Genomic DNA, 10,668 nt, shown 5'->3' on the forward strand with positions numbered 1-10,668 from the left:
AAAAACAAATAATAATACAAATAAATAATTCAACACGTTACCCATTCCTATTACAGTATTTTTTTTCTTTCCCAAATCACTATGCTTTCTAAATTGGATCAATCACCGAGGTAGCTGAGAACTTGGGGAGTGCTGTGACTAGAATGGATTTTGGCCTTAGTCGGGCTAGAAAGAGCTCCGGGGCCGCGCGGTGTCCGGCAGTTACGACGGGTCTGGACTCGGGAAACCCGGCGGCCGGCGCGGCCCGCGCCCTCCCTGCCCCCACGCCCAGCCGGCGAGCATGGGCGCGGCTCCAAAGGCTCCAAAGGCTCCAAAGGCTCGGCGGGCATTCTGCGGCCCTTTCTTCACATGCTAATGAAAGCTCGCAAACGGAGGACAGCAGGATCGAGCTGGTTTCTGCCGCCTGCCCGGCGCGGCGGGGAATCTTTGGCCCACGCTCCCGCCCGGGGTTTCCCGGAGCCTCCCGCCTCCCCGTTTCCAGAACCCTTCTGTCTGGGCCTACCTGCCCCCCGGTGATCTTTCGCATCAAATCCAAACGCCCCAAGTCCCTTGCTCTCCTTGCCAGCCTCTCACGGGCCTTTGTCGTTCTCTACCATTTCACCGGGGATTCCAGGCAAGCGACAGCTTCCTCCTATCCCCCACCAAGTACAAAGCACCTTTGAGGTGGGCCCGGTGGCGAAGCCACCCGCCTAGTCCTTTGAATACAACGTTCCTGGAGGGTAGGTAGTATTGTCCCCATTTTGTAGATGAGGAGCAGAGACCCAGGGTGAAAAAGTGACGGAGCCAACGGAGCCAAGATTTAACCCCGGCCTGTTGGACTCCCTCGCCAAGACCATTCTTCCTTACTACGTATCTCTTTAAAGACAGGAGGCATTTCTTTTTTGTTTTAGATTTTAAAGTCATCGCTACACCCAACATGCGGCTCAAACTTACAACCCCAAGATCAAGAATTGCCTCCAGCCAGGCGCCCCTAGAGGCAGGAGACATTTCTGATCCAAGGAGTGATAGGGCCGGTGAGTCTGGATAGGCACAGGGTCCCTAGGGGTCCCTACAGACACAGCTACTTGAGAGAGACCTCAAATCCGGCCCTGTTTGAGGGCCACCACTTCTCTCCCCAGCCCCTCCCTCCCAAGACCTTGGTGGGACTTGGTCCCTGACACTAAGGAAAAGTAGCTTTCAGGGCCCAGGAGTGAGAGCGAACACCGGTCCTCCACTCCTCTGACGTGCCTGGCTGCTTTTCAAGCGCCTTTGTTTTGTGCCCGCAGAGTTCGTTCCTGAAGCTGTGAGATCCTGGGTGGTTAGGAAGTGTCTCAGAGCACTCTCCCTCTCACCCAGAGGAGTCGAGCGGAGTTGAGCAGATCTCCAGGATATTGGTCTGATCCTGCTGGGCTGCGGAGAGAAGACTTGTAGTTGACTAGGGATTATGGGATCATTTGTCTAAAACCAATATGATCAGCTATAATACTCACTGTGGTCAGTGACAGCAAGAGTTACAACCCCCTGCATATATATAGTGTTTTCGTGGTTTCCAAAGGACTCAACGCACATTTTCTTCTTTCCTTGTCACTGGTCAACCTGTGGGGTGCACAGCTTGAAGTGTTCCTGTCACCATTTCACATAACAGAAATCTGAGACCGGGGTCTCACTATTGGCTGACTGCCCAGTAGCTGATCAGTACTATGGACTACGAAGCAGGTACCCTACTCCAGCAATATAGCCACCATCCTAGAGCAACTCTGCTGAGAAAGATCTCCATAGTACTTGTGCAGATATTTATTGATTTCGTGCTTAGATTATGCTTTAGAATTCACAACTCCCCATCTCTTAGGTTCTTTTCACCTCCATAAAAAATCTTTTTCCCGGGCGCCTGGGTGGCTCAGTTGGTTAAGCGACTGCCTTCGGCTCAGGTCATGATCCTGGAGTCCCTGGATCGAGTCCCGCATTGGGCTCCCTGCTCAGCGGGGAGTCTGCTTCTCCCTCTGACCCTCTTCCCTCTCATGTTCTCTATCTCTCATTCTCTCTCTCTCTCTCTCAAATAAATAAATAAAAAATCTTAAAAAAAATAAATTCAAAAGATTTCTATAAAAAAAAACACCTTTTCCCCTACTCTGTGGCTTGAGTATGTGGATATTAATGGTAGGGCACAATGATCAAATTAGTAAAGATTTTTAAAAGCTGTAAACCCCCCCCCGCCAGGGCCCCTGGCTGGCTCAGTCCCTAGAGCATGAGACTCTTGATCTCGAGGTAATGAGTTTGAGCCCCACGTTGGGTGGAGAGCTTACTTAAAAAAACAAACAGCAACACCTAATGCTGGTGAAGATTTGAGGAGATGGACAACTCATACACTGTTGATGGGACTATAAATTACTGCTTTGTTTCTAAAGGGCAATTTGATAATAATCATTAAAAGTTTCTAAAATAAACAGTTTTTGATGTGTCATATCCACCCATCTCTAAAAACATTTTTTTCCTGAAGAAATAGTCTGAGACTACAGAAAGAGAAGCATTTATTAGGATATGTTTATCTCTGTGTTATCTTAAACACAGCAAACATCTGAAATAATCTGGCTCTCCAGCAGATCAAATATATTAAGATCTACAAGAAGATGACATATCCTGCAATAATTTTAAATGGTGCTATGGAAGAATATTTAACAATCTGGGGAAATGTTCACTCTTGTTGAGTGAGGAAAACTAAGTAACAAAACAGTTAATACAATCTCAATCTAATTTTTAAAAAGATAGCTTGAAGTGGAACGCTATCAAACTGTTAAGAGTAGTTATCTCTGGGAGCACCTGGGTGGCTCAGTCAGTTGAGCGTCTGCCTTCAGCTTCGTGACCCTGGATCGAGCCCTGCATTGGGCTCCCTGCTCGGCAGGAAGCCTGCTTCTCCCTCTCCCTCTGTCTACCACTCTGCCTACTTGTGCGCTCTCTCTCTGTCAAATAAATAAATAAACTCTTAAAAAAAAAAAAGAGTAGTTATCTCCGAATCCTTCCCCTTCCTTATTTTCCACTCTTTTTTCAATAAACTTTTTTTTAAGATTTTATTTATTTGAGATAGAGTGAGAAAGAGAGCGAGCGAGCACAAGTGGGGGTGGGGAGGAGCAGAGGGAGAGGGAGAAGCGGACTCTCCGCTGAGCAGGGAGCCTGACTCAGGGCTCGATCCCAGCACCCTGGGATCATGATCTCAGCCGAAGACAGACAATCTACCGAGCAGCCAGGTGCCCCTTCAATGAACTTAATAAGCATGTGTTGCATTTGTGATCAGAAAAGAAAAACCTTTCTCTCTTAGATGAGACTGTAAGAATGAACCACTCTGGAACCACCGCAAGGGGTGGATGGAGCTTGCAGTCAAAACTGGAAGCAGAGAAGGGAGAACTAGTCTCTAAGCAACTAAATTGGAAAATAATTATATTCTGGGATTGAAAGGGTTTTTTTGGCCACTTATCTAAAGAGGATGTTGTGGGTGGGGGCGCCTGGGTGACTCAGTCAGTTGAGTGTCTGGCTCTTGATTTCAGCTCAGGTCATGATCTCAGGGTCCTGGGATAGGTGCTTGTAGGGCTCCCTGCTCCGCGGGGAGTCTGCTTCTCCCTCTCCCTCTGCTGCTCCCCCTGCTTGTGCTCGCTCTTTCTTTAAAATAAACAAACAAGGGCGCCTGGGTGGCTCAGTTGGTTGGGCGACTGCCTTCGGCTCAGGTCATGATCCTGGAGTCCCCGGGATGGAGTCCCGCATCGGGCTCCCTGCTCGGCGGGGAGTCTGCTTCTCTCTCTGACCCTCCCCCCTCTCATGTGCTCTCTCTCTCATTCTCTCTCTCTCAAATAAATAAATAAAATCTTAAAAAAAAAATAAAATAAACAAACAAATAAATAAATATTTTTTAAAAAAATAAAGAGGATGTTGGGACTGATTTTACAAGAAAAGTCAGCAGTTAGGCTGCTTCGAAATTGGGCAGGTGGTTTTCACGTCTGGTGGTCAGACCAGGTGAGCTCTGACTCCCTTCTGCCACGAGAGCATCTGGAGAGGAGCCCAGTGGCAAAGTCTGCCTTTGGCACCGCCCTCCTGTCCCGCAGCAAGCCGGGCCACTCCTGCCCTGCACTGGGCTCTGTCCCAGAAGGTCTTGCTCCCCATGCTTTCAACTCATCTGTCTGAGGTGCTTACTTTGACTTATAAATTAGAGGTGGAGGGGTCCTTAGAAACCTCCTGGTATGAGAAAGAGGAGGCCAAGGGAGTGTGTGTCGTGCTCCGCCCCCCCCCCCCCCCCCCCCCCCCCCCCCCCGTGTATCTCAGCTTGTCAGCAGTGGAGCAGAGGGGTCTGGATGGTAGCCAAAGATTGGAATGGTAATGGAGTCCGTTCGGCTACCCAGAAGTATTCTGGACCCAAAGAAATAATTTCAGGCATTGTGACCAACTACTGTTTATGCTTATGATCCTTGTGTGTGTATGTGTGTGTCTTTTAACTTTTTAGATTTTGTTTGTTTGTTTCTGCCATTGAAACAGTTGGGGACATTTTTTAAGGACGGGAGTTATGAAGAATGTCCAACTGGACTGGAAGTGTGATGGGACGATGCATCACTGAGAGTGGTGTGATGTTATGGGAAATACAGCCACAGTCTCACTGTTCTGAAAAGATAATACTGTGAGGAGCAGAACTGGCACCCTGTACCTCATAAAGAGTCAGGTGATGGCATCTGTACCTATGATTACTTAATGAAATAAGCACGTCATCAGGGTGATGAGGGTGAGGAGTAGAGAATGGTCATTATGCCACATGGTGATTACAAAGATGGGAATGGTTGATTGGAAGGGCTGAGTTGCTCACTTAGGCAGCCTTGTGGTAGGAGTTAATCCCTCTTCTCTTCTCTTTTCCTCCCCTGATCATTTCCATCTACAACCCCAACCAGATTTATTCTTTTCTTTGGTCCCAGGAAGGCCATCTTGCCAATCTCAGTGCTATGAAGATAGGATTGAGAACGGGTAGTTCAGTCTTCAATGGCTTCAGGATTAAAGTCCAAAGTCTTTCTCATGGAAAGCCCTTTATAGGTGAGTCCTGGCTACCTTTCTAGCTTTATCACTGGCTACTTTCCTTCACACACACTGGTTTCCCACCGAAGTGTTCCCCAGACCCACCACACTTTGACCATACCTGGAATAACAGATTGTTAGCTGTTCACAGAGCTCCTTTTCTCTTCCTTCTGGGCACACAGCATTCTCTTGCAGTGGGCTGTGGCCATGTGACTGAGTTCTGGTTGGTGGAATATGGAAATGATTGTGCACCACTTTCAGACCAGGGCTGTGGAAACCTTTTACACACGACCCTTCACATTTCCTTCTGTAGTAACCTTGGAAGCCTTCAACTGAAGAAGGCTGAGTCCCAAGATGGGAGAAGCCCCGCTTATTTATCCGCTCTTGGAAGAGAGACTCCCACCAAACTTAGCCTTGGATTTGGCTTTAAGCGAGTAAGAAATAAACATCTATTGCAGTGAATCACTAAGACTTAGAGATTTATGTGTTATAGCAGCCAGCCTTATCTTAAGTAAGCTACCGGGTGAACTGTTCAAGCTTCAAGGCTGTCTTCCTATGCCCTCTCCTTTAGAAACCCTTTTCTCATTCCCCCAGGCAGGTGTCATTCTGTGTGTGTCCATAGCCCTTCAAAGATGCATCACTTACCACTACTCCCACCCCCAATACTTGACTTATCTATGCATCTCTCCTCACATTTGACCATCAATTCAATGGAAGCAGAGATACTGATCTTCGCAATTCTAGATTTTAGCAGAATGATAGATAGTAGATGTGCAGTATGTAAAAACTGACTCCTTCACAAGTATGTGTTGAGTTCCTTCTATGTGCTAGACACTATTCTAGCACTGGGAATACAGCAGTACGTAAAACTTATCTCAGTTAAAAAATCCCAGTCCTCCACATTTTAAAGGCTCACCTTTGCAGTGTTTTAGACATTGGCCTCCCTGTATTTTAAGGAGTGATTTAAACTGGGACTTAAATACTAATTTGACATCATAGAGTTGAGTATGTAAGAGACCGTTGCCACCTTCAGATGGTGTTACTTCCTCAGTCTTTTTAAACAATTCTGCAAGCTAAAATGAAAAAAAAAATCTCTGTAGTCATAGAGCTTGCACTGCATCGTGGTGGGAGAGCTAGATAGTAAGTAAATACATGTAGAGTAGCAATACTGGGGATGCGTGCCAGAGAGGAAAACGTTCAGGGAGGGAGGATGGGAAGCAGAGGGTGGGAGGGAGGGTAATTTTATTTTTTTAATTATTCTTTTATCTTTATTTTATTTATTTTATTTTAAAGTAATCGCTACACCCAACATGGGGCTCAAACCCACAACCCCGAGATCAAGGGTCATATGCTCCACTGACCGCGCCAGCCAGGTGCTCCAGAAGTATAATTTTAAATAAGTAGTTCTTAGAAGGCCCCGCTGGAAAATAGTGTTGTAGCAAATACCTGAAAGAAGTAAAGACCGAAGCTATGGTCCAGGCATGGCTGGAGCACAATGAGAGAGGGGAATAAAAGAGATGAAGTGAAAGGGAGTATGTGTGTGTATGTGTGTGCATTGTGTGTGCATGGGGGAGGAAGGCAGGATGCATACACTTTTTGTTTTTTAAGATTTTATTTATTTATTTGACAGAGAGAGACACAGCGAGAGAGGGAACACAAGCAGGGGGAGTGGGAGAGGGAGAAGCAGAGAGCTCGATGTGGGGCTCGATCCCAGGACCCTGGGATCATGACCTGAGCCGAAGGCAGACGCTTAACGACTGAGCCACCCAGGTGCCCCAGGATGCATACACTTTTGACAGACTTTGGTTTGTACTCCCAGGGAAGTGGGGAACTACTTCAGTATTTGAAATAAGGAAGTGATCTGATCTGATGCACATTTTCACAGGTTCACTCTGACCACTATATTGGGAGGAGAGTGTGTAGAGTGTCAGAGGGAGGGATACAAGTCACAAGGCTATTGCAAGAATCCGGGACCCAAGTGCAGGGACTAGATCTTTGTTTCTCCAGGAAGAGTTTGATGAGTTTGATAAATGGTTGTAGAACTGATTGAACGAAATAGCTTCTTCCTCAGTGTCTGGCCTATCCCATTTCCTACTTTATTTTCTTTAGAACTGCAGAGGGTGGGAAACTGCCCAAACTTCCCAATCCCTGGAAGCCAGGCTATCTGGAATTGGCTGTGTTTACTTCTCTGTACTGTTCCATAGCACCATACAATACCCTAAGCCCTTCAGGGCAAAGAAGTCATCAACATCAAAAAACAAATCACTGGAAAACATGGGCAAGCAGACTTAAATAAAACAGTTCATTTAGTCAGGTGGTTGGGAGAAAACACACTCATGAGATAATTATCTCAATAATTACTCATAGCAGTGCTCAATAAAATATCTTCTTTGAAATGTTGATGTTTCAAGGCATATTTACATAAAATACCAGTGAAAATTTAAGTCAAAACAGCTGGAGTTTTAGGCATTGTTCTCTGCAAAGAGGAAGACTCTCTCTGGTCCAGTCATTCTATAGTAACTACTATCTCTCTCTCTCTCTTTTTTTTTTTTTTTTTTAGTAATTACTATCTCTTGAGTATTTACTCTATACCAGGAACTGTGCTAAGAAGCATTTATGGGCATTTAGCAAACTAAATCTTCACAACCATCCTACAAGAAAGGTACTATGAACATTCCCAGGTTATAGATAACAAAATGGAGCCTGAGGAAAGATTGAAGGGACATCATAGGGATTTAGTATCTTATCTTCCCGTGGGAGACCCTGTCGGCGAGGACTGATCCTCATGAGAAGTGTCCCCTGGACAGGATGAGGAAGACCCCTGTGCTGCTGCTAGAAGGCAACTTTTCCTGGGAGGGAGAGAGGGTATAGGCTGAGGCAAGTGGCCCTGGGAGGCAGCATCCTGAGAGCTAGGTGGCAGGTTGGGGTGTAAAGAAGACTGCAGAGAGAAAGGAAGGAAATAAAAAGCCCATCTGTTGAGCTTTGACCAGGCATCAAACATGGTCACTATTTTATCCTCACACACCTTTAAACTAAAAAAAAAAAAAAAAATACTGACTCCATTTTATAAGTAAAGAACCGAAAGCTTAGAGAAGGTAAGTAATTTCTCTAAGGTCACACAAATGTTAGCAAGGTTACATGATTTCAAGGCCAAGCTCTTAATCACATTTCCCAGAGAACTGGAGACATAACAGTGAGAGATTCCTAGAGATGCACTACTGAAAGGCAGCCGGTAAAAAGAATCCTGGGGGCCCCTGGGTGGCTCAAGACACTTAAGCGTCTGACTCCTGGTTTCGGCGCTGATCATAATTTCAGGGTCCTGAGATCGAGTCCTCTGTGGGGTTCTGTGCTCAGCATGGTGTCTGCTTGTCCTTCCCCCTCTGCTCCTCCCCACGCCGGCTCTGTCTCTTCTCTCTCTCTCTCTCATAAATAAAGAGAATCTTAAAAAAAAATAAAAATCTGGGCAGCTTTTGCTGGCCATTCTTGGCTGTATGTGTGTTGAGAGGCAGTCACTCCTGTTATTCAGGGAGCAATTATTCCATTCTCATGGCAGGTTCAGGGCCATTTGCTTCTCTTTGTTTCCAACCATTTATTTCCCTACTCCTGCGAGCTCCTGTCAGGACCCAGGGAAGAGGCAGAATGCTAACCATCCACTTAGGTAACTTCGGAAATGTCTTACTGGGCATATGGTTGGAACAACTGGCTAACATATTTTATACAATTTTGTCTGCCCAAATTATCTGGAGCCCACATTAGTTTTGTTTATTGGCCCCATGGTGGGGTCACTAAGAAGTCACACAGGGCCCTTATCAGATGTGAGCTCCATCTTAGAAACTCACAGGTCTGTGGCCATTTGGTTTATGGTGGTTCAAAAATTCATGATAGTCACCAGTAACTGATTTACCATACTTAGAGGTCTTCTTCTTTTTTTTTTTTTTTTTTTAAGATTTTATTTATTTATTCATGAGAGAGAGCGAGAGAGAGGCAGAGGGAGAAGCAGGCTCCCAAGGAGCAGGGAGCCCGATGCGGGACTCGATCCCAGGACCCTGGGATCATGACCCGAGCCGAAGGCAGACACGTGACCATCTGAGCCACCCAGGCGCCCAAACTTAGAGGTCTTCTAAGGAGAATGGTGGACTCTCAGGACTCAAGCCTCTCAAGAGGCTATCTGGACTCACCCAATCTGGCCGCTCGCCCTGGGAAGGAACTCCCCTCTCCAACGTGCCATGGGGATGGCCTGGTCCGGCGCTGCAAGTCCTGTAGTGATGTGGCCCTCAAGCTCAGCTGACAGCTCTCAGGACTGAGACCTGTGGTACTTGCTAGAAATCTCTTTCTATACTGAGCCACAATTAGCCTCCCACTGTGGCTTCAATATATTTCTGCTCTTGGGGAGCTACTCAAAACCTGTCTAATCCTCTTCTCTGAGCATTAATCCTTCAAACATCTGAGGACAATACTAATGTTTCTCTTTTCTCCTCCTCCATCACCCAGTAGTTTAGCAGGTAACTTTAAACTTGATTTTGCCTTTTCTTTTTGTTAAAAAAAGATTTTATTTATTTATTTGACAGAGACAGCGAGAGAGGGAACACAAGCAGGGGGAGTGGGAAAGGGAGAAGCAGGTTTCCTGCTGAGCAGGGAGCCTGATGCGGGGCTCCATCCCAGGGCCGTGGGATCATGACCTGAGCCGAAGGCAATCGCTTAACCAACTGAGCCACCCAGGTGCCCCTGATTTTGCTTTTGCAAAGCAAAAAATATTACCAGTATGATGCTGGCCCTTGTGCACCCACCCCCAAACTCTCACTCCTTTTCTCAACACTCCCTCTATCTTCTTTTATATTGCTTTGGACTACCGGCTCCCTATGCGGGGGGAGACCCTGGTCGAAGCATTTATAGTGCAGTGATTAATAGAAAGTGGCAGTCATGGACTAGAGATTAAATGTGGTGTGTGTTTATAAACTGTGCCTATAAACTGTGTAAATGTGGGCAATTTATCCAACCTTTCTAAACGCCAGTTCCTCATCTGTAAATTGGGAATAGGCATACTTAATGCGCGGCTTGCGGTCGGTATTAAACTAGTGTTCCAAATCATTAGCTCTTGGCACTTAAGGTAGCTGTCCCAACTATCACCTCGCCCGCTCCACCTCACGGTCGAGGAAATGGGCCTAGAAGGGGGTGAAGAGGTTTGTTCGAGATCACAGCTAGTTAAGAGCAGAGTGGAAACTAATTCCAGATTCTTGACCCCTCGCCGGGACTCCTTCCTGCTCCCCACCGTTTTCGTTGGTGTCCGCGGCCATCTACCAAGTGTCTGCAGATTAAAAACTTACCCCTTTAAAACAACAACAACAAAAAACAAAGCAGAAAAAAAAAAAATCCAACAAACTCACCCCTTATCCCCCCAGGGCCAGCTACACTGGGAAGCCTCTACCAATTATCAACGACAAAGTCCGTGAGCTCAGGCCTCGGCTTTTTCCATTTAGCAAGGGGGAGGAGGGAAAGACACGGAAGGCCCTGGATCCCCAACAGTAATTAAAGGGTAATGGGAGTTCTAGGCGTGGCCCGGTCTAAAAGAACTCGCTGTCCCGGCGTTCCTGTCATTTGCATTCCAATACAGCTACTTCACCCGCCCCGCCCCGCCTGCGGGCGGCT

The sequence above is a fragment of the Zalophus californianus genome, chromosome 5, assembly GCF_009762305.2.
Source record: "Zalophus californianus isolate mZalCal1 chromosome 5, mZalCal1.pri.v2, whole genome shotgun sequence".
Taxonomy (NCBI): Eukaryota; Metazoa; Chordata; class Mammalia; order Carnivora; family Otariidae; genus Zalophus; species Zalophus californianus.